Raw genomic sequence first — 27,519 nt, 5'->3', positions numbered from 1 at the left:
TATATCTTCTTGATTCATTGTTCCTTTGATCAGAATGAAGTGGCCCTCTTTCCCTCTTCTGATTAGTTTTAGTTTAAAGTCTATTCTGTCAATTATGAGAATTGCTATGCCTGCTTTTTTCTTAGTGCCATTTGCTTGGTATATTTTTTTCCATCCTTTCACTTTGAGATAGTGTCTGTCCTTGAAAGTGAGATGAGTTTCTTGTAGAGAACAAAAAGATGGGTTTTGTTTCTTAATCCATTCACCTATTCTGTGTCTTTTTCCTGGGGAGTTCAGTCCTTTAATATTGCAAGTTATTAATGAAAGATGAGTATTGAATCCTGTCATTTTTATTTCTGTTTACATTCTTGATAAAGCTGTACTTTTCCGCAGTTACACCTTCATTTGATTTCTTTCCACAACCCCTTGAGTATAGTCATTCCTTTCTTCAGCTCTTTGTATTGTTATTGTTTCTAGAACTCTCTGAAAGGCTGGTTTTGTGGACATGAATTCCTTCAGCCTATTTACGTCTTGGATGATTTTCCTTTCCCCTTTGACTATAATAGACATTTTGTCTGGGTATAGTAATCTGGGTTGGCATCTGTGATCATTTAAAACTGGGAATACTTTGCTCCAGGCTCTTCTGGCTTTCATAGTTTTCACTGAAAAGCCAGCTGTAATCCTAATGGGTTTTCCTTTATATGTGACTTGTCATTTTTCTTTTGCAGCTTTCAGTATTGTCTCTTTGTTCTGTGCCTTTAGTGTTTTTACTATGATGTGCTGTGGACAGTTTCTTTTCTGGTCCTGTCTGTTTGGTGTTCCATATGCTTTTTGTATTTGTATGGGCATGTCTTTAATTTTGGGAAATTTTCTTACACGATTCTGTTGAAGATCTGGTCTCTTGTATGCCTATGATTCGCAAGTTTGGTCTTTTTATGGTATCACTCAATTCCTGCATATTCCATTCTTGTGATTTCTTAAATTTTTCACAATCTTTGTTTGAGTGGTCTAGTTCATCCACTTTTTCTTCCAGTCTTGATACTCTGTTTTCCATTTCATTCATCCTTTAGTGAGGCTTTCTTCTGTCATTTCTAATTGGCTTACTGAGTGTTTCACTTCCGTCTTCATTTCCGCCTGAGTATTTGTCAATATTTCTAACTCTTTTCTGAATCCATTTAGAAGTTTATCCTTTTCTTCTTTCATTTCTTTGATTTCTTTGTGTTTTTTAAATTCATTGAATTCTTTTACCATGTTTATAATTGTTCTTTTGAGTTCCATGTCCTGCATCATCTCTAGGGGGTTTTCATTGTACTCCTCTAGAGGACTATTTGTAATTGGTAGGAATATCTTATTTTGGTTTTTCATGCTATTATGTTTTCTCTGTAATTTTGACATGTGGATTTCTTTTGTCATTTCTGATTCTTGTGTGAGACTCAAGCCTTCAAGTTTAAGTCTGCTTTTTTTGTGTGTGAACTTTCTATGTCTTTGTGGTTTACTTTTTCAGCATGAAAAGCTGGTTCCTCTAAGCTTCCGGTTCTCTCTTTTGATTTTATATTGGAGTGGCCAGATTGCTTTTGTCTTCAGGAGTTCCCACAGAGGCCCAAGTCAGATGAGGATCAGATGCTCTCAGGCTTTCTCCTAAGGTCTGGATCCCTCCAGGAAAGATTTTGGCCTCAGGAATTTGGGGGTTGGACTGGCCTTGGAGCCTGGCCCAGGAAAGATGCTGGTCTAGGGCAGCTGGTGGCTATGCCACCCAGAGATGCAGAAGAAGATGAGGGCTGGAAGCAGCCCCAAGGACTCCTGGGGACTGCCCTGAGGAGCTGGGTTGGTCTGGATGCAAAGGATCAGGAAGAGGAAAAGTCAGCCCCTGTGTCCCGGAAAGAGGATGGAGGGTGGTACAGGCCCAGGGAAGTAGAGGGAAGTGAGGGTGGGGCCAGGCCCAGAGTGCTCCTGGGGACTGAAGAAGGCACTGAATTGGTCTGGATACAAAGGATCAGGAAGCAGTGGTGTTTCTCTTGGTGCCTGGCGTGCCAAGACAAGGAATGGGACAGGACCCAGGCTAGGAGGAGAGACCAGTGGGTGAGATGGGAGGGTGAATGAGGCTGGGGGAGTCAAGGCATGGAGGGTGTGATGGACTTACCCCAGAGAGAGCTCATATGGCTATTTTTAATCAAGTTTCCACTGCAATATCTTCTTATACTCACCGCTCACTTTTTGTTGTTAGGGAGAGCTTTTCAGATGAAGCTTTTCTACCCTTTCTACATATCTTGCTAGCAGACTGCATCACAGCCAGGATTAACAGCAGCATTGTATTACCACCACAGGCCTTCACACCACTATGCAGCAAACCTCTCCCAAGAGCTGAGCTCACAAACCAAGTAATATAATATTCCTGGCTGAACCCACAGTCATGCCAGGGTCCACACTCCTGAAATATCACCAGTAGAGGGCTAGACTACACATATTTCTTTACTTCTTCTTTTCTTGGGGACCTTCCTTCCTATATCTCATGTAAGGCTCACTCTTGCTAATATCAAAAATTAATTCACACTATAGTTTAAGGAATTCACCAGAGTATAAAAGTTTTATCTTTCCTGAGAAAAGATATTTTCAATATTTTGAGGAAGATTTCTATAGATTAAAAGTTATCAAAATGCTCTGTCTACCATTGCCACACCATCATGAAATTCACAGTGACCTGCCCCAAGGGTCTGAATCAAGGGAAGGCTATGGCAGAAATCAAGACAATGATGGCAATCTACAAGGAGACAAGAGCATCTGGTTAGTCCTCTTTATGCTGAACTTAGCCATTCACCTCTGACTTGAACCCTGCAAACTCCTGGACTCTCCGTGAAACAGCGTGTATGAGAACATTTCAGAAATCAATAAATGCTATTCTACCTTATTAACAAAAAAAGTTATCAAAATGAAAATTTAATGATAAGAACCTCAACCAAGCATTAAATAAGATAGACTACTGAGTTGATATTTGGAATGAGTGTCTGTCACCGCATATATTATAGAAACTGTTTAGTGAGCTGCATACTCACTCTGTTGAAAATACCCTATCATTTAATTAAGCAGGTGAAATCTACTTGTGACATTGTCTACCTGTAAGCCAGACCTTGACCCAACAGCATATACACAGTGTGTGGATCTGTTTAGCTTTTCCTGTCCTGGGCAACAATTGCACGAACTGTGCGGCTAAAAATCATTCACCCCCAACAGTGTTGTTACCCCTGTTATATCCTAAGCCTGAACTAGCTGCTGGTGACTTTAAAGTGAATTAGACATGATTACTGACTTCAAAGGGCATACTCATGTAAAATGATCTCAATGCAGATGATGAGGTGCTCAGAGCAACACACCACTAGCTTCTAACTGGTCAAGTGTTTACCTTTCTATCCCTGTCTGCCTCCTGATCTTGTGCCCCAATTCTACCACTTATCTGTGTGACTTTCTTTCTAACTTCAACATACAAAGCACATTATATACAAAAGAAAAAGGTGAGCACTGCATGGTATGGATACAGAATCTGATGTTCATAGAATTTAAAGATGTGTACTTCAAACTGAGTAGGATCAGAGAGAGAAATCAAATCCAAACCTCTGTGCACCTGGTAACCTGTTCTTATCTCAGAAATCTGCCTCTGCTGTTTCTTTTCAGGGTCCAGGCTGCTGACAACATTCAGGGAAGCAGATATTAAGCATCTTCAGCTATAGGCATCTCCGAACATCTGCAGATCACCCAAATAGAAGTCATTTAGTCTGGTGTATCTGTTGAAAGGATTGCTATCATCATGGCTTCTATCTTCCATTCCCCATCCCTTCAAGCCCCTACTCTTCATTATCACTTGCACAGGAAATCTGAACAGCTGGGATTCTAACACTAGCCTGATATACACTATTCGTTGCCAACTGACAGAATGCAACCCAACTTTAGCATCCAATGTTACCAGTTCTTTCAATCCAATGACTTTTAACCAATGTTATCATTCTTAAGCAACCTATAGTGCATTATATATATTTCCTTGTAGTCTAATTCAGAGACTCTGAGCATGGGGTAGCTGAGTATGCTGGTGTGTCTATTTCCATCTGACACTTTTCACTTCCAGGTGATATTTTTTAGCTTGCTATCTTGGAGGCCCAAATGTTTCCATAATGATAGAAGGGAAACCTGGGGAATGCAGCCCCCACTTCTGCATGTCATGAATGATGTCCTTCAATAGAAAATCCTACTAGTGACCTGCAGATAGCAGAACTCCCAAGTGAGCCTCTATATCTTTTCAGACACAGGGTGCGAATATGTGCAGGTGGCCATTTTCTCATCAAGCCATTTTCTAGGGCTACTACACGTTATTGTTAAGCATGTATGTCTCCAAGAATGCAAAAAAAAAAAAAAAACCCCAGGTGAAGTCTAAAAATTAAACACCTGTATACAAAGAGAAATAAACCAATTTTGATTTGGGACAAACAAAAGTCTTCTAATCCACTTCTTCAATCAAAGTTCTTCCTGTTTCATCGGGATGGAGAACACCACCCAGCCTAGACTGGTAAAAGCAGTCTCTCCACACAGAGTACCAGACTGAAGATTGCTAGCAGGATTGCCATGAAGATAAGGAAGACACTAAAGATTATGTTTCCTTGGAGCAAAAAAAAAAAAAGTATACCATATTTGTTATGAATCGAACATTTTAGATCTCTAAGATTTCAACCTTGTGACTAATAGTTCAGAGAATTTGTGCATAGTTTTACCCCAAATTCAAATTTATATTAGGTATTCCTAATATTATCCAGAGATGTGTACAAGTGACAGACTGTTGATAATATTTACTAATGTGACAACTGACTTGCAGTGTAGCATGTGGACTACTTTACTAAGCTGCCACAGGGACCCCCTTTTCAGTGAACTTAGTGACAAGTCACAAAGACTTAGCAGTTCTAGTGGTTGATGCTCATCTCATTCTTACTGAGAAAACTCAGGTATTCTAAAACAAGCACATGCAAACCAGAAGGGAAGTAGAGACTGAGGCAGAGGAGATAGTGGATGAGAGTGGGTTTAAGAAGAGAATCACACAGGAAGCATCAATTCAAGGCCATTTTCACCAAGACTATATGTTTAGGATAATTGTTCTCTTTTGACATTGCTTTGAACATTAAACACCAAAGAAAAGACCACTGAAATCTAGTACAGCATCACATACAGCAAGCTGTCCTAATTAATTGGGAAATAGGGCAAGGACGATAACATAAATCGGAAATACAAAATGTTAATCCAGCAGTGTGTAATCAGCAGCCTACAGATTCATACCAAAAGTGATATTTCAATGATGTAAACAGATCATAATTGAAAGCTTTAGTAGAAAATCATGCAGCACTTGGTTTTCAATGTAATGTTTTGTTCAACTATGGAACTAATTTTCTTATCATCTTAATGGTTACCGAAGAGATCCAGTGGATACTTTCAGAATATCCTTTAGCTTCCATCACACTGGACTTGACTAACCACATTGACAGGTTCAGCATAGTCAACTATTTTAACAAAGTGATATGCCACCACTCCTGGACCCAATGACAAGATGACAACCTAAGGAAAACATAAAATGTTCATGAAGAAATGACAGAGCTGAAAGTCAGAGTGAATTGGTTCAGAATCATAAATTCACATGGAGAGAAGAAAGACGAAAAGGAGGAAGCCCAGATAAGGGGAAGGGGAGGGAAGGGAAGTAGCTAATCTCAGACACTGATCTGAAGAGTTTTGTACATGTTCCTATTTGCCACCGACCAGACCCCCTCTAGAACTTAAACACATCACAAGAAAGATGCATTAGAAACTCTATTGTATTGCAAGGGAAGCATGTGCCTCTTTGGGTCACTGGCCACCAGGCATTTTTTATTAGCCTCCATAGCTCCTTCCCATGCGTATAATTGTGCATAATAGAAAACACGAACCATTCACAAGGCCTTCACTCAGCCTTCATTTTCCTTTCCAGATATCTGCTCCCTGTCTTTGCTCCTGTACAACATCACTGTTTGATATAAGTTCTGTAAATCTATATTTAGTGCCTAAGAAACACCCTCTTCTCCCTTCACCTCCAGGACAGCTAAGCTCAGCACTTCTGTTAATAGTTTCCAGGTTTGAACTCTGGAGAACCAGGCTAGCCTGGAATTTGGTTTCCACAGAGACAAAGTTTGAGGAATACTACAAAATCCATCCCTTCCAGTTAGGACACTCAGATAGATGTGCTTAAGATATCTGTCCCCCACAGAATGGTTCTGAAGATCACACAGCAAAAACTGTCAAAATAACCCTAATACATAGAAAAAAGGCATGCTTAAAGAAATATTCTTTTTTCTTGACAGTATTGTATGCACTGCTTAAAATCTAGAATATCTTAACTTAAAAGAATGGAAAGTGAAATGAAATCATGCATCATTCCACTCAAATGAGAAAAAAAACTGCATGGCAAACTTGGCATTCCCAATATTCTCTCCTGTAGACAACACAGCCCTTGGCAGCGGACGTCATGCAGACTCAAGACAGTAGGCTTCCAATAAGTTCCAAGTTAAGTTGAAATATCAGTGATATTTGAATATTGGGTTCCTATGCTGTCTTTATTGAATATATTTACCTTTATCTAGCTATAAATGTCTAAGGAGATGTGCCTTAACAGCCATCTCAAAATGTGGATGAAAAATAAATGGAAGAGGAAGAGAATTCCGCAATTCCAAGGTACTGGCTGATAACTGCTGATGCCTAGAAAGAAGCACAAATTGGGGATCAGGTTCCTTCTACACTGACTTACCATCTAACATTAAGACTACTTTCTATAGCAAGTCATAGAAGACTCTGGAAACACAAAAATATCTAGAAAGCCTACCAGAGGCACTCCTCAAATCTATGTAACCTCTATATAGATTTACATACTGAATTTATCTCTGAAGCTGAGACAAGTGTGGGAGAAAAGGCAACTAGATGTCTAAACAAGTATTATTTGTTCAAGTAGAGTTGGAAAAACTACATTTAAGCAAAGAAGGGGGATCTTGTGTATTTTTATTGAATTTTTGTGTATTTTATACATAACCTTTAATCATCTTTAACCCCCTTCCCCAGTGGCACCTCTCATATCCCCTACCCAAATTTCATGCATTCTGTCATTATGTTAAGGCCTATTGAGTCAAGTTAGTGTCCCCTGACTTCCCTCAGTGCAAGTTTATCCACTGAGGTCTAGTCAGCCTATCTAGAGTCAGTCCCTTAAGGAAGATCAGCTCTTCCTCATCCAACAGTAATCAGCTGTCAAATAGTTAGTTCTTCAGCTAAGATTGGGACCTGCTACCCATTTCCAAAGATCTGTGCTGGGCTTTTATCTGCTTGAGTTTGCATGGATCTTGTACATGCTGTCACCATTGCTATAGGTTCATATGAGCAAGGTTCCAGGAGACTGCAAGACTCTCTTTCCATATGGTCATGCATTTCCTCCTCTGGATCTTACAAAGAAAGGGGATTCTACAAAGCTTTTTGTATGTGATATAAGACACTACAGTAGGCACATCTTTCCCAAAAAATGTGCAAAATTTAAACAAAATTTTCTTACAAGATTTTAAGAATCTGTGTATCTCCACATTTTAGTTTTAATATAAGTCTTCCAGTAAATAGTCTTTTAAAGCAAAGAAGCCATAAATAATGCCATGCAACGAAGGTCGAGGTGGTAATGAGAATGTTGAAGTTTATCTTTTTTGCCTTAAAAAGTCAGAAATACTGTTACCCTAATAATCCTATGTCCTGAAAAGAATCCAGTTGCAGACAAAGGAGATTTCTTCCAGAAGAGATATATAGCTTGAAAAATATTGATTTGTAGTAAATAAGATCACATTAAACTTTGTTTTCCTGAAAATATCAAGTTAATTATTGATAAACACCCTGATGTCTCTATCAGGCTCAATATCTAGGGGCCCACATTGTTTCCGGCTGACCTTCTACATCAATAGCTATTCAAAGTTTCAGGTGGCTTCCTTTTTAGGTTTTATCTATTTTAGTTTACATTTTACTTCCATTATAGCACACAAGGTCATTCCTCTCACACTGTTCAACAAAGGTTGCCTAGCATACACGGTAGCACAGGGCCCCCAGGAGCCAAATATAGCACAGAGTTATGTTTGTTCCAGCACCAGCAGTGTTTGCAATGTGTGAACATTTTAAGATAGGGTTGTATTTCCCAGTTCACAGCCCACATATTTACATTTGATACTTTAGTGCTATAAGTATTTGAGTTGGCAAGCCCCAGCCTAGGAACTGCACTGCCCCTGATGCAAAAAGTAGTCTTTATTCCATTGGCTCCCTGTTTTCCACTTGACCAATTTTACTTACCACTAAATTGACAATTACTCATTCACTTGGTGTTTGCTGGGCAGCTACTGCATTCCATATACTATTCTGGGCACAAATGCCATGACTGCTTCTTTAGCTGGGCTCATACTGAGGGCAGGAGAGTAAACAGTCATGCATTGCCAGTGGTACAAAGAAAACTAAAGTGGAAAAAGTAGAGCATTCAAGGGGAACTGTTTTCAACAGAATGTTTTTTTCCCTGTTGAATTATAGCTTAGCAAGAATCAGGATTAAGTGACAAAATGAACCCCACAGGTGTCTGGGGTAGAGCTTTCCAAAGGAACTCAGGCCTCCTCTGAAAGAAAGCTCCGTTTTTACAAAGGCAAGAACTTTTGCCTCCAGCTCACTCCTGGTTTTCTGAGTTAGAGATAGAAGAAAAGTGCTAGTGGTTTCCCACTTAATTCTGTCAGTGTTTTTTACCTTTGGTTTTTGGGGGTTTGGGGGGTTTTGGGTTTTTTTTTTTTTGGTCTTTTTGAAACAGGGTTTCCCTGTAGCCCTAGCTGGCCTGGATTTGCTATGGAGACCAGGCTGGCCTCAAACTCACAGAGATCTGCCTGCCTCTGCCTCCCAAGTGCTGGGATTAAAGGCATGCGCCACCATGTCTGACTACCTTTGGTTTTTATAACCAGGTGGGGAAAAAAATCCATAATCCTCTTTCACTATTACAACTTGATAAGCCACTTATCAAATCAATAGTAGACTCTTGCCACTCTAAAGGAAAACACCTACTAAAATGGACAAAAAATTTAAAAACTACTTATGGAAAACTTGATTACCAGAAATCTCTACATCTTTTCAAACAGCAGTACCAATGAGGATGAACATCAGCGTGTCAAATGACTTTTTGACATAAAACAGAAACATATAAAACCTTGTTGCTGAAGACACCACACAGGTTGGCTGCAGGAGAGAGAAATCAATCTCAAATTAACCAAGACTCTTTCTCCCCATTGACTGTTTCTTACAGTAGCAGAAGTTGCTGTGCAAACTGGAGAGAAAGACACCATGCTTATGTCTGATCCATCCTGAGCTTGATCTTGCATGCTGCCAGGAACCAACCTACCAGGTATGGTGTATCTACTGGTGCAATAGTGGCACAGCTGTTATGGGTGACCAACTCTATTCTGAAAGGATTTGAGACCTACTCCACAAGAGAGAATATCTTGCTTGGTATTGTAATCCTGGCCCAAATCCCATGGTTGGGGAGGTCATGGCCCCAGGGTAGAACCTACTATTGTGATTTTTCTAAATTGACTACTAAATAGTTATGTTTATGCCCAGAGATCTGGGTTGTTGTCATCCTTGGTCAAAGATTCTTTTGCCCTGAGAAGCAGACAATAGAGAGATGCAAAACTGGTCAAAGTGCTGAGAATAAAAGACTTAATATTTAACCGTAAATGGCACATCTGTACCAACTCCCCACCACACATACACGCACACCACCACCACCACCACCACCATCACCACCAAGCTATAGGAACATTGTAGAAGAAGAGGCATAAAGAATGTAAAGCTGGATAATAGGGATAGGAGGGCTGTGAAATGAAAACTTCTGGACTTGGCTTGGCTATCACACTCATGAACTCACAGAAATTACAGCTACTTACGTAAGACCTACACAAATCAACCTAGCAAAAATCTTGTCCTTGATGGGGGAGGTGCTTTCTAAGCTCCAAACCTTACTGAGAAGATATTGGCAGTTGATAGCTGCTGGGGGAGTGGGAATAACTCTCTCTCTCTCTCTCTCTCTCTCTCTCTCTCCTCTGTCTCTCCTGTCTCTGTCTCTCTGTTTCTGTCTCTGTCTCTCTCTCCCTCTGTCTCTCTGTCTCTCTCTCTGTCCGTGTGTGTGTGTGTGTGTGTGTGTGTCTGTGCCTGTGACCACTGATATATTTCCCATGATGTAGTGGATGCCCTCACACCTATACATATATATACAGTACTAGTACAGGTCTTAGTAAGTTATTAGAAATAAAATACAAGGACATGAAGTTGGGAGGGAAGTTGGAACGATTTGTGAGGAGTTTGAGGAGAGAAGAGGGAGATGGTTATGATGATGTATACATTATATCATGTATGAAATTTTAAAGAATATTAAAAACAATTCCTTTTGCAAATAATAGAATAAATTAATTCTACCTAGTTTAAGTATTTCAAAATTAATTTTGTTATCTGACCATTTCATACATACACACACACACACACACACACACACACAATATTTTGACTACTCTTCCCCCTCCTTTTTATCTCCATCCCTATCAACTCCATCTCAATCATTCTAGTTTCTTTGCCATAACTTCTTTTTTTGTGTGACACATGTAGATTAATCAGGACCATCTCTGTGACCACTGTATTAGAACTATCCATTGGAGCCTGAATGTGTCATCAGTGGATACACAACTAAAGGCAATGATTTATCTCTCCCAAAACCTGAAACTCTGAAGCTGCTAGAAGAGAAAGTAGGAGTATGCTACCATATACAGGCATAGGTAAAGACTATCTAAATTTAATTTCCATTACTCAGGAAATGAGGCCAACTATTGACAAATGGGACATCAAGTTCAATATCAAAACCTATATGAGTAAAATACAAACTATAACTATTTTGATATTCTAATCACCCCATCAGAATGACTATAATCAATAAGTCAAATGGAAATAATGCTGGCATAGATGTGGGGAAAAAGAAACATTTATTCACTGTTAGTATGAGTACAGACTGGTGATACCATTGTGGAAGTCAGTTTGGAGGTTTCTCAAAAGACTAGAAATAGAGCTACCATATAACCCAGCTATTCCACTCCTGGATATATATATAAAGGACTCTATATCCTACACAGAGATTATTCTATCTACTCACAGAAAGGGAATAAGGAAACAAAATTTTAAAGACGAGGAATAAGGAAGCTCTAGGATACTATTATAAACAAGTAAAGAGCATAATTCATGATTTTAAAAACAGCACCTATTTTACAATTTAAGATGGATATAGAACTGTTATCAGGGTCAAGAAACTGAGGCTAGACAGATCACAAGACAGAGAAGAGAACTTACTACTAATATTATTAAGTAGTAGGGTAGGGTGCTGTTGATGGGGAAGGATCTGAACATCAATCAAAATACAGTGTATGAAATTCTCAAAGAATTAATACATTTTTTAAATAAGTAAAAACTTAAAGATATTTCCTAATTGGAAAAAAGGACACTACTTTAATCAACTTCCTATTTTGATTTCTTGGAAAATTAAACCCCAAGGAGTTTTATTGGCTCCAATAACAAAAGACCATTTATTTATGAATGCAGAACTTGAACCCAAGATTCCAAATGTTCAAATCACCACTCATGATTCATATGCAGCATATGATGCTAGTTAATTAAATGATTCAAACCAACTATTGCAGACTGTCTTTTCCCATGTTTGGAACTAAGACCCAATGACTACAAAGATTTCAGCGTTTTTTGGTATATCCAGCAGTCCCAGAACCACAACCCATGAATCTTGGTTATAGGAAAGTAAGAGCATGTTCTAATATGAAGATAGATTTTCTCGGTGACGACATGGCTACCCCATTCTGCGCCAAATACCCTGAGTCCACAAGTTGTGTTTACAAAGTGCTAGATAGATGTAAGACATCACAAATGCTTAAGAAGGCAAGAGTGGCCCTCCTCAATCATAAAGGTACTGTTCAAGAGACAATCCACATTAGGCTGATGTCTGAGCCCTGTTCTATATCACTGAACATGGAAACCTTTGAAAAAGTGGTTAAACATAAGCCAGTTGACTGAATAAATGCAATCACTGGACTCTGACCTCACTCCAAACCCTGGTCCCATGGACATTTATTGTACCATTTTACTACTGCAGAACATTCATTGATGATTCATTGCTCATCTTACATTTAAATGTTTCTATGAATTCTTTCCTTAAATATACCAGTTGAGAGTAAGTTGTGAATAGCAATGTGGAAATAATTTAAATTATTTATTTTTAAGTGTAAGAGTGTTATGCCTGCATGTGTGTAAGTGCACCTGTGTCATTCAGTGCCTGCAGAGGACAGAAGAGGAAATCAATTCTCCATGACTGCAGTTATGGATGGTTGTTAGTTGATATGTGGATGTTGGGATTCAAGCTCAGGCATTCTGCAAGAACAACCAGTGGTCTTTACCACTGAGCCATCTCTTCAGCCCATGGAAATAATTTAAGTAGTACTTAAAACTGATTTTTTAAATAAAAAGAATACCATAAGAAAATTAAATGGTCTGCTTGTGCCTCAAATGAAAGTGTTCATCACTAAAGTGCCTCAAATGAAAGTGTTCATCACTGAAGACTCCTGTACCATTGGGCATGTTGTTAACACAGGCTACACACATTATTGTTAGCAGAATCACACACTATTACTCTTCCCATTGTGTTCATTAGTGCCATAAGTTGCTCAAATCATTGACTTAAATTTCTACCTGTAAATTAATAGGAATGAATTAGTTGTAGATCTTGGTGTAAGCTGAATTCAGTTCAGTGTCTATGTATTAAGACAATTAAACACAAATAAGAACTGAACCATGAACTCAAGGGTCTTGGATTTATTTAGAGTTTTAATCAAATGCCAAAGTTTTCATAATGCTATACTTAGATTGTCCATCCAAAAGCAACCCATCAACAAAGGCACCATTATTTAGGTGTCTGTCATGAGCCTATGTAATTCTAATCTTTGGGGAAAAGTGAAACAGGCTGTTTTGAGAAGCACATTTGAAGTGGTGGGACTAGCTTGACATAATAGGCTCGCAATTAAAATCTGACAGTTGAACAAGTTAACTCTGGTTCAATCTTAAGACCAAAGGACATGATCTCTCACAATGGAAATTCCCTGCTGGGGTCAGGAATCTCCATGCTGTGCCCTATCCAATATGTAACAACCCCTGGGATTCCATACAGTCATAACTAGCACTGAGACACAACACTGTGTGAAAAGGACACTTTTTGAGCATCAGGGGACCCAGAGTGCATGGAACTTGAACAGAAGAGACACTTGAAATCAAACATTGTTCATTTGAAATTGGTCTGAACATTGATTTTGCAAATATTCATAGGGTTCATGTTAGAGATTTGCTGTGCATCCCTTACATCCCCTGAGAATCTTGAGAAACAAAGAATACCAATTTGAAATATAACTAATTCTAGAAAATGACTTTTCAGAAAAAGTCAATTCTTAGTCAATTTCTAAAGGGACAATATTAGCATCCACAGTTTTAGATTAAGTAAGAAATCTTAGCTTCAAATATACTTTTTTAAAGTACAGAAGTAAAAAAGAATCTAAGAAATATATTTATGAAACAAGTTAACTTTTAAAATAGGATAAATGAAACAAAATATACAATAAAATCGCTTCAAGTAACTTACTTTTAAAGACATTTGTAATTCAGGGAATGGAATAAATTCTCCACTGAAAATAATTAATTAAAAATACAAATGTTTATTTGAATTTACTAAAAGTAACATATGATGAACATAGTTCAACTTGATTTTTACCACAATATAAATAAAATCAATATGATATGAAAGTTGTGAATTATTTTCTGTAGCTAGGATGGTGATAGCCATCAGATTCTGAATGCAGCAAATATCCTGAGATTTCATCACAATGGTATGAATAATTGATTAAAATTTGTCGTAAAAAGATACAGCCTAAATGGATTCTGCCTAGGTATTAGATATTTATAGATTATCAAAAGATCAGACAGGGACTGGAGAGATGGCTTAGTGCCTAAGAGTACTGGTTGCTGTTGCAGAGGATCCAGATTCGATTCCTAAACACTCTCGTGGCACCTAACAACCATCGTAACTCCAGTTCCAGGGGATCCAATGCCCTCTTCTGACCTCTGAGGGCACTGCATGACATGGCTGAACTTGCATACATGCAGGCAAATACCTTCATACACACAAAAAGTAAAAATAATTAAATAAAATAAAAAATAGCATTTAAACCATGAGCCGTATTATGTAAGATAAGATAAAACAGTAAACTTCAGGAGATCTAGAGTTCAACGCCTTCTTTTAAAATGGAAAAGCAGAAACCCAGGTCGTTTCATTCGTGGGCACAAGACTGATCGGCTACTGATAGAGTGAAATCAGTTTTTCTAATGTCTGCCTCCAGTTAGGAGAGTAGTCATCTAAATAGCGGTGATTTAGTAACCAGGTAACTCTTCATGCAAAGAGAAGAACATTCCTAACAACATTTTTTAACACTTTTTTCTTAACAAAATAGCTGTCAGTGTTTAAGGAACTGCCAAGAGAAAGCAAGAGAGAAGAAAGTAGAGACAATTTAGTCTCCATTAGTATTTTAACTAATATTGACTCTCAAAAACTTACAGTTTTGTCATTCAATTCTGACATTCTATGCACAAAGCTTAATTCATTCATAAACAACGAGAAACAGTGAGTGAACCCACTGCTGGTCAAGATAGAAGGACAGCATTTTTGTGAGTATGCATTTTATATCCAGTAAGCATCGATGTGGGTAATTTTGATCTGGGTAGATTTAATTAAAGTCCACAGAGGTTAGCATGTTGAAAGGAAAATGGATTATCATATTTTGGAAGCTGTATACAGTTGGCAGGAAGAGATTTTTTTGGAGCCACCACAAAGATGGTAATGTGTGTGAAAACAATCATCATGTTAGAGCTCATGTACCAAACCAGCCCTGCTGGGGTTGATTCTGCTCCTATCCTCTCTCTGACCTCACTGTTACCTGCAAATCCCACTCAGCCTCCACGCAGAGTTTTTTGTTCTGCTGCTGCTTTCCCTCCACATAGCTGCTTTCCAAACCAACATCCATGTTCCACTCATCATCCACCGCTTCAGAAAGCTTCAGGCTGGAAGGCCAGGCATGAAGAGCTGGCAGGTGGTGTGGCTGTTAGGCAGCCTTGTGTATCACAGGAGATCTGATGTTATCAAATTCCTTTTCCCCCAAAGACTAAAGAGAGCAGGCCTTTGTGAGCATGCAGGAGGGGGATGAAAACAGTTTGTCTCCTGAGCAGCCAGCCTTTGTCATATTACAAATGAAATCACCTCGGAAATTTAGAGAATTAATATCATAATGAAGACGGGAGTACCCATTAGGGTGGTCTAATGTTGCTCTAGAGAAATGTGATGGATGCCCAGTGGCTGTAAGCCCTTATTTGCAGAGAGTCACCTCTGCAGTTGCCATTATTAGGAAGATGTCTGAAGCACAGGATCAGACACAACCATTGCAAGATGAGATAGTGTTTGACTGGTTTCCAGGGAACCGAAGGATACAAGCTTAGTTGTACCTGTCACGATGGCTCCCAGCATTTTCCCCCTTAATGTCTTTTTTAGCTGTAGGAAGTTTCTCTTTAAAGATTCAGTGCTTTCCTAATGGCATGCCGTGAGTAATGGGGAGCATATAAAATGTTATATAGATTACAAATGGATTCGGTCTATTTTGAGACAATGTGTGCTGGTCCTAAAGAATGAGTTTATTTAGCTTCAGCTTTCCCTTAAAAATAAATTTAGCCATTCTGAAATGAACACACTACTGGCATTCTCCTGTTCATTTGCCCTTCTATATAAAGCATCCCTAGCTTTCTGGGGCAATAGATTCACACACCCAAAAGAGAACGTGTATTTGAAGCTCTTTCCTGAACTAAAGCCTGGAATGGGCAACTTCTAGGAATTATCGTAAAATGTAATTGAGTCATCATTCCTGGATCTATCTAATTCGCTCTCTCTTCTCTCTCTCTCTCTCTCTCTCTCTCTCTCTCTCTCTCTCTCTCTCTCCCTCTCTCTCTGCCTCCCTCCCTCCCTCTCTCTCTCCCCCCTTCTTTCTAATGACATGAGGGTTTTCCAAAACCCAATAATCAAGTACAGATTAGTTAAAAATGGTGCTGTCATTTCCTTGAAAAATTTTGGCAGAATGTAAAGGAAAGGCTAATATCCAAACACTAAGATAAGGTAATATTCACTTTTCCTCCAATTTTGTCTCTTAGATTTGGATCTTCACAATTTGTTTTTCTTATTTCTGTATCTACCATTCATCCACCAATATCTTTTCTCTGCAATAGTCTTCTTCTAATATTTGCTCATTTTCAAGACAAGTTTATAGTATAGTTTATTAGTTGGTAAATCCAAGTATACTTTTCCATTTGAGAGTAAAGATATGATAACGCAGACTTTACAAATCCTAGTTAATCATAAGTGGAAACAACTCACAAATATTATTAATGATTTTTCATAAGCATAAACAATAATAACAAAATTGAAGAACGTTTTCAATAAGTTAGAGAGCAAATTTGAACTACAGCAAGATTTTGTGTAGTGAACAACCAGGCTTTTTCTGCCCCACTGCTGCTAAATTCCTGTTATCCCCCATATGCAAAGTGTTTAAGGACAGTTGCCCAAAGGTCCCATCAAATCCACCTGATCTAAAATGATAGGCTGGAAGCAGGCTTCACCAAAAGACTGAGATAACCATTCTCTGTTATCTCTAGTCCTTTTTTAAAAAAGGACACAAGTAATTTCCTTCATGAAGATTCACTAGTGTTTTTTGTGTTTTGTGTAGGAATTTGAGGAGTGTGTGTGTGTGTGTGTGTGTGTGTGTGTGTGTGTGTGTGTAGGCCAGAGGTTGACATCAGGTGCCTTTCTCAATTTCTCTCTGCCTTCTTGAAGGGGCCAAGCTGGGTGACCAGTTAGCCCCCAGTAATCCACCTGTCCTCACCCCTCTAGCACTGGGGTTAGAGATGATCGTGCTTCCTAGCTTCTACATTGGTACTGGGGCTCCAAACTCAGGTAGATGTGCTTGTATAGAAAGCACTTTACCCACTAAGCTTTCTCTCCAGGCCCAACCCTTGTTACCTTTCAAAACAGTAAACTCTACTTACTCTTTAAGCACAAACTCACTAGCCATCTGAATGTGCACTTTAAATACACATTTTGATATTTTATTATATATTTAATTTGTGTTTTCTCCTATATTTTATTATTTTAATTTTACCAAGTTACTTTCTCCAGCTAGATAATAATCTCTGTAAGAGTCATAGATACGCATCTTCATGATCCCTGCCCAGTGTCAGAGAGTAGTGAGAAGTCCATTAATATACACTAAATGGAATCAGCTGATATAAGAAGTACATGATTCCAATTTTATAACACACTAAATATATTCTCTATGTGAAAGAGAATGTATGTGGTCACTCTTCTCTTGTTTTTAACTTCCTTCCAAACTGACAAATTCCCATTCTCAAAATAAAGAAATTCATCCTCCCTAAAGCACAAGAGAGTCCTAATGAAAGTGATGTAGCCCAGTAGGATTCAGACCCTGAAAACGACAAACATGATCTTGGGAAGAGAAGAATCTAATGAAAACAATCAGATTAAACATAGGTCTTCTGTGCTCAGTGCTCAATAAGTGAGCAGCAGGCTCTCTCTGTCTAGCTTACAGAAAACAGGAGGTAGCAGTTTGCAAGGAGCAGCGTTTTAATGGGATTGGACTATAACAGACAATCTATTTACAGCATGCTCTGGGGAGCTTATAAACAAATGTTGAGTAATTTCAGCCAGCAGTAATTACCCTTGCAGCTGACAAGGATAGCATGAGACTTTCTCCTTCACCTTCAGCCCAGTCCAGAAGGCAGTGTACACAATGCCACTTCAAATTATTTCTGCATTTCAATGGCTAAAGACCAAAGTGTATTATTAAAGAACATTTTAGAAGCTTTTTAAAAGCTTATTTATTAGGACAATTAAAAGTCATCACTATGACAGCAAATAAAAGGTTCCATTCTCAGGAACACAGTATCAAGTGAGCTCCTGCCCACTTACCTTTAAGGCAACGTGGACTTGTTTTGTGTAATCTATTGTTAAGAGATGAAGCTAGAACTTGCTAATAGAAAGGAATAATACCTGGAATTCATTTGGTTTAGTTCTGAGATATGCCTTTTGCTCTTTACATTTTCTAAGCAATTTAAATAACGTAAGTGAAGTTTTTCCTCAAAAGGCCCAGAATTCTAAAGTGATTGTGTGTGTGTGTGTGTGTGTGTGTGTGTGTGTGTGTATGTGTACACATTTCACTTGACAACAGACACTGATGGAAAAAAATACATGCAGTCATGTTATCTCTTGTTTCCTGTATCTTATAAGAACCTTGGATTCCCCCAGCTGGTAAAGGCTTTTATCGGGAGAGGTCACTCCTATTACATCACTTTGACATAAGGAAGATGTTAAGAATTCAAAGATCTAAAAATAAACCTCCAGCAGATAAGCTTCTAATGGAGTGCTGAAGGAGTGAGACAATTATGTAGAGCAATCACCCTGAGCATTTGTAATTAACAATCAAATTACTTCCCAGAAGTGTCCAACAAGAGAACTTTTGTTGAACATTTCTGTACGTGCCAAACTACCCCAAAGTAATTGGGGAAATCAGTGAACTGTGGCATGTGTCGTTTCTGAACGCCATGGCCAGTTTGGCATTCACTGCGCTTCTATCTGCCCCAGTAAGTTCTGCTCAGATCCCTACTATAGGAATTGACAGCAGATATCTAACAGCTCAAAGTATAATATTTACATTTTTTGATATGTTACATTATTTTGCATTCTATCCTGACCCATTTTATCGTCAAGGGACAGAATGTTGCAGAACCTCATATGACACGATGACAGTTTCTCTCTCTCTCTCTCTCTCTCTCTCTCTCTCTCTCTCTCTCTCTCTCTTCTCTCTCTCTATATACATAAATATATATTTTTTTTCTCTCTCTCTCTCTCTCTCTCTCTCTCTCTCTCTCTCCTCTCTCTCTGAACATAATAAACTATAAGATAGATTAAGGAAATGCTTTTCTGACTATGGCCTTACAAGGATCTGAAAAGCCTGCGGTGGAAGCATTCACAGCCTCCCCAAAGCCATAGTCCTTTAGGGATGATAATAGCATTGTTGGACTGTGCATAGAGATGTCTAAATGTACTTAATTTGTACTTTGCCAATAGCTTGTAATTTTATCATTGTCACTATGATGTACAGTGAACCATAAAAAAACTGCTGTATTCAAATATAAAAAAGAATATTGCAAATTAGACTTCTTGAAAGAAACACTTCCTTTTCCTTACAGAAATATTAAATATTTCAAAGAATCCACCATTAGACTCTCAATCCATCATTGGTCACAGTCATTGCTGAGATGGAGTTTGGCAGAAGGACAAGAATGTGTCCTTGCACTAGAGACTGGCAGGTGTCACTTCGGCCAGTGTGGGATGTGACTGACAGATATTTTACAGCTGAAGAAATGAGAACCCCTCTGGGATTTCCGTGGTCACCTGTGGACAGCACCAGGGCAGAGCAGGCTGCTATGCTAACACAAGACCCCTAGTTGTGACTGCTCAGGCAGCCGGTTCACAGCATTTTAAGTAATATTTCTACTAACAAGGGTGTGCTTCTGCTTTGATGGAAGTATGCGAAAAGCTGTGTACTAAAATGCTCTAATTGCTTCCCTGTGTTTTATTAAAAATTTTGATAAATGCTGATTTCAGTAGAAAATTGCTCACAGATTTAGCAGTTTTGAGCCTACAGATATCCATACACAGTAATACAAACTAAGAGGTTTTTTTTTTTTACTCTTTTACCTAATAGTGTTAAAATATTGTAATTTTATGAAAAAAGAGAAAAAGAAAAAATATGTATCAGAAGATTTCCATGGCAATAATGGACAATAGTAAAAAATAGAATGCAATTCAGAGCCAAAAATTAGACCATTTCTCTTTTACATTTGGACATAATTGGAAACTTATGTTTTCTTAGCTCTAGTCTAATTTCAATATGGGTAAAAGAGAAATTAAACGTTGAACATATAATATAAAAAGAAAAATAGCCATAAAGCCTCGAGTATATTTAAGCTGTGTGCTTTTAAGATTCACCTTTCCTTGTAGCATTAAAGAAAGCAAAACAGATTTTAAGAAATGCAATTCCAAATACATTAATTGGTAAGTTACAAGATAGTTAAGTGTTATAAAAATAACTAAGGCAAGCAAAATTCCAAAGATTAAGAAAACAACTCCATAATTCATGGAAATGTGTTTAAAATGAAAAGATAAAATATTACTTTTTAAATAAAGCACATTCTGAAACTATTAATAAAGTTATTTTTGTAAAACTACTGGTAGTTCTGGGGTCGCAAAGCAAGAGATATCTCGTTTCAGATCTGAATCATCCTTAACTTAAACATTGCAAATAAAATACTACAATTATCCTTGTGCATACCATTACTAGAGAAAAAATACGCCCTTATCCCTCAAACTAGCAGAACTCATGGAAATCTATTCAAACTAAACTGATAAAGAAGCAAAGCTCTCTGGTGTGATTGTTTAAGGGAATGATTATATACAATGATATATAAGCAATATAAATTTTAAATTTCAGTTATATGGATAGTTATCTGCCTTCTTTTTCCATTAATTTCCTCCAGACCACTGCTAAAATATGACCTTGCAAAATTAAAATGAGAACCATATGTTGATTAGGGGAAATATGTGATGTCAAAGCACATTTCAACATTCATTGAAAGAGTTAACACTGAAACCGTCACAGAGAAAGAAGATATGTTGATTCAGATTGATATTATAATATGTTGTTTAAAATCATTTGCCAAATGTTTCAACTTTTAAATAATTACTTGCGTTAAGTAAAGTGAAACATGCAATTTCAATTCATGTAAGCAGCAAGATTTGAAATTAGTATTTTATTCTAATTTTAGGATCAGGAAAAGATCTTTTCCTTGAATGAAATAAAAATCTCTATTGAATCTGATAACATACTGAAAAACATACAGTCACAATTACTTTTCTCCCCTACTTAGTAATGCAAAGATAAATTGTTCTCCTTTGGAAATCAAATATTTTCCTAACTGCTGTGTTTCTTTAATTAAACTGTATTCTTTACAGTGATCAAATATAATTAGTAGTAACAAGTATTTAATGAAAACAAACTGCTACTCCCAAACCTTTACTACATGTTTTGTTTAAAACCCACAGATGCTCCGAGGATTACTCTGTCTCCATCACTAGCACAACACATGCCCTCTCCCTACTCTGCACATGCATGTTTGGCAAGAGTATTTAAAATACAAAAACAATGAGAAAAACTTCTGTGCTTCTAAAGACTTCAGTTCACATTTGAATCCTGTTCCTCAGTTCAAGCCATCACTTCCAAAAAAGCTTCACAGTTAGCTATTCAAATATTTCATAGGTTTCTTTTTTCAAAAATCCCATATGGTATCATCATATCATAGAGCATTACCGTGGTATCTTTGATTATTAGCAAGTGACCGAAATGAGAAGAAAAGTGTCCATGCTGGACTCATTGACAGCCAGGTGACATAGCACGTCTTCTGTAATTAATTGTGAGTGAAAGGGGGTTTAGTTTTGCAACCTCGTAAAAGTTTTCCCACATGGCTGAACCCTCGGTCAGAAGACGTTAGGCAACATTAACTGCCAGCACATTTCTGCAAGGCTCTAGAGAAACAGCTGGGCACTGGGGCTCCAATCCTGAGAACCTTGGGACATAAAACATCAGCGTCTACCTTTCATCTTAGCAGAGATTTGGAGTGGGTTCAGACCACAGAGGCTCCTTAATTCTCACTAATTCATTTGCTTTCCTGATTCACTTGGCTTGGGATAACCTGCGAATGATAATGAACCTGGGAGGGGAGCTCTTAGTCCCTTGCCTTTGAATGTGCTTGGCATGGATGGAGGGCTTTCTGTGAGTCTTGCAAGAGGAAAAGAATCTTATTAGCACTGATTGCTAGTCATGAGGTTTCATCAAATTGCTCTTGTATTTTAACTCTTGCTTGCTTTCTGCAAAGTAGAGTGAAAGAAATTAAAGTAAGGCTATTTTTTTCAAAAGAGTTATCTGTTGCTGGAAGCTGAAGTAATAGTTTGGGGTGTGATTTAAACCAAATCCAAACCGCCAGCTTTCTCTCTGTGTGTCACAAAAACAATCTGAGGGCTTCACACTGGTTTCTGTAACTAATGCTAATTTGGTTGTTTCGTTCACATAGATAAACACACCAGTGAGAGAGAGAGAGAGAGGGAGAGAGAGAGAGAGAGATTTCCCAAAACTATTTTTAAAGGTCATTTTCGAGCTTAATTTACCCAACAGTTGTCAGGTTTACAAACATCTGCTATGGTTTTAGAATTCTGTAGAACCGCCACTTTTGCTTTTACAATTAGCATGTTGTGGACCTTTACCTTCTACCCAGGAAAGAATTTGTGCTTGAAATGAAAAAGTCAATAAATGAACAGGACCAAGTGGCGTATTTTAGTAGAGCAATAAAAAGGGCAATTTGTGTCTACTAGTGTAGCCAAAATTCTTTAGATTTTGAGACACTAAACTACTCACCAAATTATCCCCATGTTCAGATGTAACCATGCCTTCACGTGGCCAGTTGCACAGACATTCCTATGCACATGTTAACTGAACTTACATTCAGCAGCTATGATTAAATAGATGCTCCAAGAGGCAGAAGAGGCCTTCACTCAAAAATTAGAAAGGGCTCTTGATAGCACAGAAAAGGCCTAGCACATTCTGGTATGCCACAAAAGGTGTATGACTTTGGATGCCGTGTGCTTGTCCCTCTTGCCTAGCAAGATTTAAAATTTCCTCCATAATCAGAGTGACAAGAGGAACACATAATTTCCATTTGTGATGTTCATAAAATTGTAACATGAGTAGCAATCCCACTTACCTAAATCCTAAGCCGTTACCAAGTTTTGAGTGTATGGAATACCAAAGTGTTCAAGTAGAGAACAATTTGGGGCTTATCCCTAAAGTCCCAAGGACTTTGAAGACGACAAATTTGAGGATCATACTGTTGAGATCTGCCCAAGATCAAATAGCTGTTTAGGGACAGAACAAACAAGAAGAATTCAGTATTTATAAACAAGTCCAGGGCTGCCTCAGAGCATGTACATAGAGTGCTAGAATTTCCATCCTGTTTGGAGTTTATAGCGTTCAAGCTCGAGGACTGAATGCTAATGGGAATATTTCAAGCAATACCCTCTCCAAAGCCACACCACTGCACCTTGAGAGTGACTTCCTGTAGCCCGACAGCTTATCGTTGTTTCAATTTTGACTCTTTCAAATGTGCACTCTTTTATTTCTTCCCAATCAAACGATGTCTTCACTTATTGAGTAAGGAGGAGCAAATTTTGACTCATTTCTTTTTTCAAATCCCTATTTAATCTCCCTTCATTCAACATTAGGGCTGACCTATATCTGAATAAAATGGGGCAAATCTTTTCTAGAATTACAATTTATTTACAATTCAGTCTTTATATGAAATCACCTGTTGGATATAGTTCTGTGACCTCTCTAGACAAATGTAAAATTTGAGAAATACTTATGAAAATTATTTAAATACTTCTGCTAAAGAAACAGGTTATTTCAAATATTATACATTAGCAAATTGGAATCTGTATTTGGGAGCTGACAAATTTGAACTTTCATCTCCAGCCTTAGTGTTTAACATGTCCTTAAGCAAGTCTCAGTTTTCTCTTTTATAATGTGTGAGCCTTGTAAAACTTTGCAAGAGTACATGGCACATACTAGACTTTTGATATATGTTAGCCATTATTGATATTGTTGTTATTATTAATCAACTGTATTGCTATTCTAGTTGTATAAAGAATAAAGGAAAAGATGTATGCATGAGACATTGTAAAACTGAAATAACTGTCGATTACTGACTGGGATACGGTTCAGAGAAAGAAAGGGAAAGTCTAGGTGAAAGCCATCCTCACTCCAGAGACTGCAAGCCATGACCATGTCACACCCTGAAAGGATGACTTCTAGTGAAGACTTCTTTTGTATATTTATTTCTCTCTTCTCTCTCTCTCTCTCTCTCTCTCTCTCTCTCTCTCTCTCTCTCTCGGCTGAGATGTATCATGGAGTATGTGTGACAACTTGCAGGAGAAGATTAGGATTATTCCTTCCTACCATGTAGTTTCCACGATCAAACTCAGGTCCTCAGGTTCGGCAGCAAGCACCTTTATTTGCTGAGCCATCTCACTGACCCCGAAGTAGCTTTTCTAGTTGTTGATTTGTGTCAGATGAGGGCAACAGAGAGCTACCCAGGCAGGCAATCTTAATGCTGAACAGAATGTGAACATGGTTATCAACCCATATGGGAAACAATGAGGACACATTTGAGCTGAGAAGGCCAAGAATGGACCTAAACTGGGACCCAGGATCTCTGTTATACCCAGAAGAAATTCAAGAGTAGAAGCATGAACAAGTCAACTAACCTAGCTCTTAAAAGAGGAGGCTGTGAAGATGACTTGAATAGACTCAGGTCAGATATCACCAGGCAGTTACGGAGATTCCTCAGGAAGCCTGTTCATGACCCTCTCTGAGGCAGCTGTCCAGGGCTTCCCAACTGAACACAGGCAGCTGCCAGTAGTCTTTATGAAGGTCACAATGACTTTTTTTTTAATACACAACTGCAGTAGTGATAGGAACATCCAGTAAAAATAACCAACCAAGAAAAAATATGATCAAACCAAGAAAACTGAACAGAAAATTTATAATACTTTTCAGAAATATGCCAGAAGCTTGCTTACTGAGGTCCCAACGTAAATGCATAGTCTCACTTGACTCTTATGCATTCTTGAAGTAGGTATTAATATTTTGAGATTGGCTGAGGTTAAATAAACTGATAAATTTATGTAACATATAGCTGACAAGTAGAAGAAGCATACAGAATTTGGATTAATATCTACCTGATACCAAAACTCTTTCCATCCATTTCTGATGCTCTTAAAATTATGAGAATGCATGCATGTATTCTGAGGGACCAAACACACACACACACACACACACACACACACACACACATTTATATAGATATATAAAGTATCCAAGGAGTGGTGACTCAGTAATTAAGAGTACTTACTGTTCTTGTCTCTTCTTTCCTCTGTGGGCATTGCAAAACGTGGGTGCACTTACCTGCATGAAGGCAATACACGCATACACATAAAATAAAAAATAATTAATCAAATATAAAAAGAGTATTACTGCTCTTGCAGAAGACCCACATGGTCACATGGTGGCTAACAACCATCCTTAACTCCAGTTCCAGGGGGTCCAATACCCTTTTCTGTCTTCCATAGCCATTGCATGCATGTGTACCCTTACATAGAGTCAGGCAACAGTCATACACATAAAATAAAGTAAAAATAAACAAACAAAAAACAACAAAAAAGCATCTGAGAGTCAAAGAATGAAGTAGTAATGTTACAGTCTTTTCAAGAATTACAACTGGTGACACCCTGTTGGATTTGGTAATCAGAAAGCTATTAGTGACTTTGGAAAAAGGCGTTTGTAACATGATGAGGACGCAAACCAGAAGCAGGAGGAGGTGGAGAGAGAAAATGGTGGCTGGGATTGTAAATCTCCCCTGAGAGACAGTTGACAGTAAGACAGAAAGAACTCTGCTGAGTGCCAACCAATGGTCTTTTGGTGGTATTAGGGGAAATGAAAAAATTTGTTGGCAGTGAAGATGGAGCCACTGGAAATCAATACATTCAGAAGAAGCAGAGAATAATTTAAAAGCACATTTATGTAGACTGGGCAGAAAAGGTAGCTGAATGTATACAGATTTTTTTTTTTTTTTGAGGTGGTGACAAGCCTACAAGTATAGCGATACCTGAAGTCATTACAGTGTGATAGGAAATAACATTTTTATTTCATACTGTGTTAGCTAATTGTGTTAACATGATTGGATTGGGAAGCACCCAGTGTTTAGGAAAGTGAACTTCTAGGCGCATCTGCAAGGGAATTTCCAGACACGATAAAATAAACTAAAGGACCAAGACTGCCTGAATGCTGGGAGCCAATCCCCATACACAGTGGCCCAGGTAGAATTAAAAAGAGAGCTTTCTCTCTCTGCCACATGTTTCTGCTGCTATGATGTTCTTCCTCAGCACAGGCCAAAAATCGATAGAACCAAAGACTATGGACAGCATCCTCTGATGCCATGAGCTAATGTAAACCTTCCCTCCTTTAAGTGGCTTTGCAAAGGCATTTTGTCACAGAAATGAAGAAACAACTACAGAAAGACATCTTGGATCAGTCACGTAGGAAATAAAGGTATTTGTTGTAAATGAGATTTTGATGAAGTAAATCTAGGGGTCTGAAGATAACAGATGGATGAAGAAATGAAACAATGAATGAATGACACAGGAGAAATTCTGACACTCTAGTGTCAGAAGGCCAGGCTACATGAAATAGACAAATATCAACAAGTGAATTTGAGGGCTGAACAACACAGTGTTTCTTGAAGGTTAAGTCAAATTTGTTGAAACTGACTTTTCTGGGTTCTTCACAGTCTACCCAGTAAGTGACTCCTACCTCAACCTCTGTGGGATACAGATGATTATATAATCAACATTGATTCTGCTTCAGTGAGATGTGTTACTTAATCTTTCACAATGAAACCAGGATTATGGAAGTGCTTTCTCAGTCTGCCACCAGTAGAGCAAATGACCAGTGCATCATTCCAGAATCCAGCAGGCTTTATCTTTTTGTCTAAACTTCCTTGCTAAAACAGAAAGTTTGCCAGTAAGTCTAAAAGTATTAGGGAAAAAGTGAAGTTTTATAATGCTTACATTGTAGGCATCTAAAAATCTTCACAGTAATTAATAGTGTATTTGAATATTCCCTTTAGATGTAGACAAACCTGGAAAACATATATGTTCAAAATTTTAAAAGAATGGGTGCAGTTAATCTATTTCCTTCATCTTCAAAAATCTATGGCAGATCAACCTTTTTATTGATAGTATATTATCTTACAGCTTAGTCCACACTCAAAGTACATATTTGAACAAGATAAGGGGGAAAGGACCCTTTTATCAGTCTATAAGTTTAACTTGGATATTTGAACTTCATAAAGTTTTGTTATTCTGAAATTTTAGATATATGTCCACGAATTCAGAGGTTTTCATAAATATCTCTATAGAGGCCCATGTTGATTTAGGAAGTGTCCACACAACAGTAAAACAGCTAATCCATCCAGTGGAAAAAAAAATCAATTGATTCAATAAAAACATCAAACAGGCTGTTTGCCATCGTGAAGATCAAACTACTGTTTGACAGAACTTTT

The sequence above is a fragment of the Nannospalax galili genome, unplaced genomic scaffold (genome assembly GCF_000622305.1).
Source record: "Nannospalax galili isolate Female #2095 unplaced genomic scaffold, S.galili_v1.0 scaffold514, whole genome shotgun sequence".
Classification (NCBI taxonomy): domain Eukaryota; kingdom Metazoa; phylum Chordata; class Mammalia; order Rodentia; family Spalacidae; genus Nannospalax; species Nannospalax galili.
Note: the sequence above shows the minus strand (reverse complement) of the source record.